The 6,746-nt window shown below is 41.7% G+C and overlaps 1 pseudogene; it reads right to left on the reverse strand.

Annotated features, from left to right (window-relative positions):
- Window positions 1–2,962: 2,962 nt before the first annotated feature.
- LOC103226010 (elongation factor 1-delta-like) lies at window positions 2,963–4,425 on the reverse strand (annotated as a pseudogene).
- Between the last annotated feature and the right edge of the window lie 2,321 nt (window positions 4,426–6,746).

The following is a 6,746-nucleotide window of genomic DNA, read 5'->3' on the forward strand; positions in this document are numbered from 1 at the left end:
TCACGCCTGTAATCCCAGCACTTTGGGAGGCCAAGGCGGGTGGATCACCTGAGGTCTGGACTTCGAGACCATCCTGACCAACATGGCGAAACCCCGTCTCTACTGAAAATACAAAAATTAGCCGAGTGTGGTGGCATGCACCTGTAATCCCAGCTACTCGGGAGGCTGAGGCAGGAGAACCACTTGAACCTGGGAGGTGGAGGTTGCAGTGACCCAAGATCGCACCATTGCACTCCAGCTTGGGTAACAAGAGTGAAACTCCGTCTCAAGAAAAAAAAAAAGAACAGTGCCATGTGCATAGTCACCATCTAGTAATAGTATCATCAATTATGCCTGAACCCTGGAAGGTCATATGTCCTTGAAGAGTTTAAAATTCTGGACTTTGAAATGCCAGACTGTGGGATCCTGGAATCTGTCAGCAGCATGCTAACATCTTCCGGCTGAAGAATTGTATGCTTCTTTGCCGGGTTGGAAGGTGCAGGGTAGTGCATTTACCTAGTTCTGCTTCACTATAGTGTGATATCAAAGGCTTCCATTCTCCTTCCCCTACATGCTCTCTCACTCAGATTCATACAGGCATTCTAGTCCTGCTTGACCCAATGGGAAAACAAGAGGGTGAGGAGTGAAGGTGGGTGGGTGGGTGCACTTGTTCACTTAACCATTCTGCCTCCAACCATGATGAACTTGTGCGCTTAGGGACTGGGTCCAGAACTAAAGTGTTCTTGCTCTTCCTTTACATTTAAGCCTCAATTTGCAGCCATCTTAGAGCTTCATCTTTCCCTGTGATCCTGTCTGGGTATTTTTGCTGGATGGACATGCATTCCCTCTGCCAGGGGTGGATAGTCTAGGGCCTGGCCCGGCAGCTATGGCAGATGAGAAGACAGTCCACATCAGCTTCATTGTGTTGGGTTATTTTTCTGCTGGCCCTTGGCACATTCCTAATGAGCCATTATTAGACTCATTTCTACAGCACCTTCTGCAGCAGTGTCATGGTGACCAGGGATGTCATATAGAGCATGTGCCACTGTTACCCAAGGCAGATGGTGGTAGGGCTTGGTGAGGGCAAGAGTACTGGAGACTGTCCCTGTATTCCATCAATCCTGATCCTTCAATCATCTTTACATTCTCATTTTGACTCCCTGTTTTCTTCTTTCTGCTCTTCAGAGCACACGTCCATGCATCCACACACCTGTCCATCCACCCATCTATATCTATTCATCCCTCTATCACATAGCATTAGGATTGACTAGAGGACCCCAGAATCTACAGTCATTAACTAGGCACCATGGAGAAGACACAATGAAACACAGCATATTATCCATGTACTTAAACCAAAAGTCAATGAGTACTTTACTCTCTCCAGGCACTCCTGTTTTAGGATGTTGTTTGGCCCTCATCCTGAGCTTTTTGGCGCCTTTTGTAGTTCCATTTTATAGCAGAGAAGGCTGAGGCTCAGAAAGTGTGGTTCTATAGCTGAGTGGCAGCGTTTGTATTGGAGCTCAGATATGCAGATGTAAGCATCACCCTCCACTTTGAATTCTCTACCACAGGGCCCTGGAGTTGCTTAGCATTTTGGGGTGGGTCTGGTCTCACCTTGGTTGAATGTATTAAGCAGTGCTCTATCTTTTGTTGTCTTAACGTATTCCTAGCCCTATGACTGCTTTAGTGATGAGAAGAGCACTACTTTTCCAGTCCTGGGTTCTAGTCCCAGTTCTGTCCCAAACTTTCTGTGTGACATTTGTCTGAGCCTCAGCTTTTTGAATTGCAAAATGGGACACAAGCCCCTATTTTGCAGAGCCTCACAGGATATAAAGATCAGAGAAAAGATAGGTAGAAAAATAGTTTTTAAACTCTAGAGTGTTGTATGAGAGCGAAAGACTGCTGGTTACCTAAAATCCTGAGGAAAGAACATGCCAGTTTCCAAATCAATTTTTGTACTTTTTCATTTTCTCTTTAACTTTAGATACAAAAAATATTTTGGGGGTCGGGGGAGGGGGGAGGGATAGCATTAGGAGATATACCTAATGTAAATGATGAGTTAATGGGTGCAGCAAACCAACATGATACATGTATGCATATGTAACAAACCTGCACATTGTGCACATGTACCCTAGAACTTAAAGTATAATAATAAAAAAAAAATTTATGAGGTATGCTTTTAAGAGAATCCTATGGAAAACCAAACCAGTGGGGTTTTTTGAAAATATTTTAATTTACTCATTTGTGTTAAAAATATTGCAATGTAAGCAGGCATTTCTAACTTTAATGATGATTTCTCTCAGCTCCTTTAACATTTATTTCTCTGATTTTGGGCTCTACACAAGGTTTGAAAACTTAACTTTCATTTTTGTAAATTATCTTTATTCCTCTCACAGATTTGTAGTGTTTTTCTTCTCCTTGGTGTTATGCAGCCTGTTTTAAGTAATTTATTTTTTTAAGGAATTGATTTTGCTATTTTTCTCTTTTTGGCACACTGCATGTTTGAATTCAAGCACTTATATCTGGTTTTCACTTGATTTTAGCCAAAAGGCTGAGAAGCAATTATGTCTGCTTTTCAATTTTAGAAACTTATGAGTCACCAACTCCGAATATTCACTTTGATTTTGAAAATATATTCTATAAAAATAATCAGACTTGTTTACTCCATCTCATTCTCCCTATCATACATGTATATGTTAGATTTTATTAATATAATTTTTCTCCTTTTATTTGTCTTTACAATAATTAATTACTGCTTCGTGTTCTAGTTCACTAATCTTCTCATCAGCTCAGACTTAATGTTTCACACATATGTTGTATATTAAGTAGACTGATTATATTTTCAATTGTTTCCTTCACATTTGGCTGTTTTTTTCTCTTTTTTTCTTTCTTTCTTTCTTTCTTTTTTTTTTTTTTTTTTGGCTGGTCTCAGTTTTTAATCGTGGCAGGGCCTCAAGTATGTGCGCGCACATGCGCGCGCGCACACACACACACACACACAAAGGCTTCAGATCTTGTTGAAAGCTGCAATGTCGACACTCTGCATGTGCTCTTCAAACTTGGTGATCTCCTCCCCCAGCAAGTCTGTCCCTGCCTTGTCATCCTCCAACACACACTGAGCCTGCAGCTTCTGGATACCATAGCCCATGGGCACCAGCTTAGAGTCCCCCTAGAGCAGCTGGTCCAGCACACACAAGCTTCCAGCTGGGCCATGTTAGTCTCAGCATCCCAAGGCTTGACATCCAGCAGGATGGAGGACTTGCCACCAGTGCGGGCTTCTTGGCGTTTTTCTCTGTGTACTGCCACAGTCACTCCTCCCGCAGCAGTACTGCCTCCTTGTCCTCCTCCTCATTGTCACTGGTAAAGAGGACAATGCCAAGACCAGCGCAGTCGGGGAGACCCTAACCCAGTGGTGCTAGAGGAATTAAAGACACACACATAGAAATATAGCCTGTGGAGCGGGAAATCAGGGGACTCACAGCCTTCAGGGCTGAGAGCCTTGAACAGAGTTTTACCCACATATTTACTGACAGCAAGCCAGTGATAAGCATTGTTTCTACAGATCATAGATTAACTAAAACAAGAAACAAAGGGATGGGCTGAAACAAAGGGTTAGGCTCTAGCTAGTCATCTGCAGCAGGAACATGTCCTTAAGGCACAGATTGCTCATGCTATTGTTTGTGGTTCAGGAACACCTTTTAGCAGATTTCCCACCCTGGGTGGGCCAGGTGTTTCTTGTTCTCATTCCGGTAAACCCACAATCTTCAGGGTGAGTGTCATGGCCATCACTAACGTGTCACAGTGCTGCAGAGATTTTGTTTATGGCCAGTTTGGGGGCCAATTTATGACCAGATTTGGGGGCCTATCCTCAGGAAGTCAATGTCATCGTCTTCATCATCCTCTGCTGGTTTGGCTGGCTTCTTGGTCGGCAGCTCCACTTGGCTCATGAGAGACACATTCTGGGTCTGCGGGGCTGTGGTGCCCAGGCAAGCTCTTCTCCAGCACATTCAGCTGGGCCTCCAGCTTGGAAATGGCCTGCTGCATTTCCTGCACCAACCTGCACAGGCTCTGGTTCTCCACTTCCAGACTGGTGATCCAGAAGACGAGCTCATTGTTGTCTCCGCTGGGTCCGCTGGAGGCCCCGGGACATGAGCTTGGGGCCTGAGCTTCTGGCCAGGGATTTCTGGAAATTCTCTCTGGCTCTGGCAATGTCATGGAGGATCATGCTGGCGCTGTTCTCCTGGTGGGAGGCACCGGCCACAGTCTTGTTCATCTGCTCAAAGAATCTCCTTTCTGCATTGTCATATTTTAACTTGTCAAACGAGATCTTCCCATGTACTGAGAAGTTTGTAGCCATTTTTCTGATGACAGCCAAGGATGCAGTGACCAGGAAGGAGGAATTGGCGGATGCGGGACACCTGAGGAAAGGCTGGCTGTTTTTCAAATATGGCTTGTTGCTGGGCACAGTGGCTCATGCCTGTAATCCCAGCACTTTGGGAGGCCAAGGCGGGCGGATCACCTGAGGTCAGGAGTTGGAGACCAGCCTGACCAACATGGAGAAACCCCATCTCTACTAAAAATACAAAATTAGCTGGGCATGGTGGTGGGTGCCTGTAATCCCAGCCACTTGGGAGGTTGAGTCAGGAGAATCGCTTGAACCCAGGAGGCAGAGGTTGTGATGAGCCAAGATCATACCATTGCACTCCAGCCTGGGCAACAAGAGCAAAACTCCATCTCACAAAACAAAAAACAAAACAAAACAAAAACCCACAGACACACAAAACAAACAAATGTGACTTGTCACCCTTATAACTTCTTGTACTTTTCACATTATTAGTATATTTTCTGTTCTCCCCATTGTCTTGGATTAAACATTTTAAACCTAAGTCCTGTAACTGTGGGTAATATAAGTTGTAATTTGGTTCTTATTTGTGAAAGATATCATGTTTGCAATGTCTGCAGTTAGTTTATGTTATTATTTTTTTTTTTTGTAGACAAGGATTTTTATTTTATTTTTTAGGATGTTTTTTTAAATTATACTTTAAGTTCTAGGGTGCATGTGCACAACATGCAGGTTTGTTACATATGTATACCTGTGCCATGTTGGTGTGCTGCACCCATTAACTCGTCATTTACATTAGGTATTTCTCCTAATGTTATCCCTCCCTCCCTATGTTGTTATTTTTTCATTTGTCTTATGGTAAGTTGGACAACCCACAGAAATTTGTTATTTGTGTGTTCACCCGTATCTAAGAAGAGCACTAGCTTCTTAGTTTAATTACTTTCTGGATTCTTCCTTTGGTTTTCCTTTGTACCTGGAAAGTTCTCATATGTTTCTTTATATTCTACTAAGGATTTTTAAAGTTCTTGTAACTTTCTCAGAATTTTAACATGTAAAATATTTTTATATTTAAAGATTTCAGAATACATAATATCTTTCCAAAATGCACAAATACCAACAGCATATACCTGAGGAAATTATTTTACAATTTTCTTGTGTGGCAGACAATAGCATCTCATGAGAAATCTCAAGTTGTATCAGTTAGAACATATGCTTTCCTCAATATACCATAATTTTTAATACTAAAAAATTGATTTTATATTTTTACAAATATCTGAAGTAAATGTACTTAACTGTAGAGAATAATACCTACATATGGCCAGAATACTGTTTTTCTGTATCAGTAAGACAATGTTGGCAAAATTACTGACCTAAATTCAAGTTTTTGGCTTTGATCACCATGCTTCTTCATTAGTACGTTTCTTTTGTTGTTTCTTCTTCTTCTTCTCCTTCTCCTCCTCCTTCTTCTTCTTCTTCTTCTTCTTCTTCTTCTTCTTCTTCTTCTTCTTCTTCTTCTTCTTTATTTATTTATTTATTTTGAGACACAGTTTCACTCTTGTTGCCCAGGCTGGAGTGCAATGGTGCGATCTTGGCTCACCACAACTTTCACTTCCCAAGTTCAAGTGATCCTCCTGCCTCAGCCTCCCCAACACCTGAGATTACAGGCATGCGCCACCATGCCCTGCTAATTTTGTATTTTTAGGAGAGACAGGATATCTCCATGTTGGTCAGGCTGGTCTCAAACTCCTGACCTCAGGTTATCCACCCACTTTGGTCTCCCAAAGTGCTGGGATTACATTCATGACCCACTGTGCCCAGCCAGCACTGTTCTAAATCAATAAAAATGATCTCAGTTTAAATTTTCCATTTGATTAAGAACTTAATTTTAAAATTTTATTTTTTGAGGCACCATCTTGCTTTGTCACCCAGGTAAGTGCAGTGTCAGGGTCACAGCTTATTGCAGCCTCAGCATCCTAGGCTCAAGTGATCCTTAAATGTCATAATTAATTAATTTTTTTTTTGGTAGAGATGAAGTCTCACTATATTGCTCAGGCTGGTCTTAAACTTCTGGGCTCAAGTAATTCTTCTGCACTGGCCTCCCACAGTGCAGGAATTACAGGCATGAGCTGGTGCATCCAGTACTTTTAAATTTTTCGAATGAGATTTCTATTTGGCTACATATTACTTGAATTCATTTTCATCAATAATTTTCATTGTTATTTACAATGCTCAGAAAATACTACCTCCTGGGTTTCTGCTTTCATAAATTCAACGACATATATTAGGCCTGAAACCTTTCCATTTAAAATAATTGTCTGGTGTTTGAAAAGAATAGGTATTTTTATTTACTGGCCAAAATTGCTGCCCATTTATTTATATGCCTAATTAGTCAAACTTTCTAATAAAATTATTTAACATTATTTAT

Source organism: Chlorocebus sabaeus, chromosome 21, assembly GCF_047675955.1.
Source record: "Chlorocebus sabaeus isolate Y175 chromosome 21, mChlSab1.0.hap1, whole genome shotgun sequence".
In the NCBI taxonomy this organism is placed as follows: domain Eukaryota; kingdom Metazoa; phylum Chordata; class Mammalia; order Primates; family Cercopithecidae; genus Chlorocebus; species Chlorocebus sabaeus.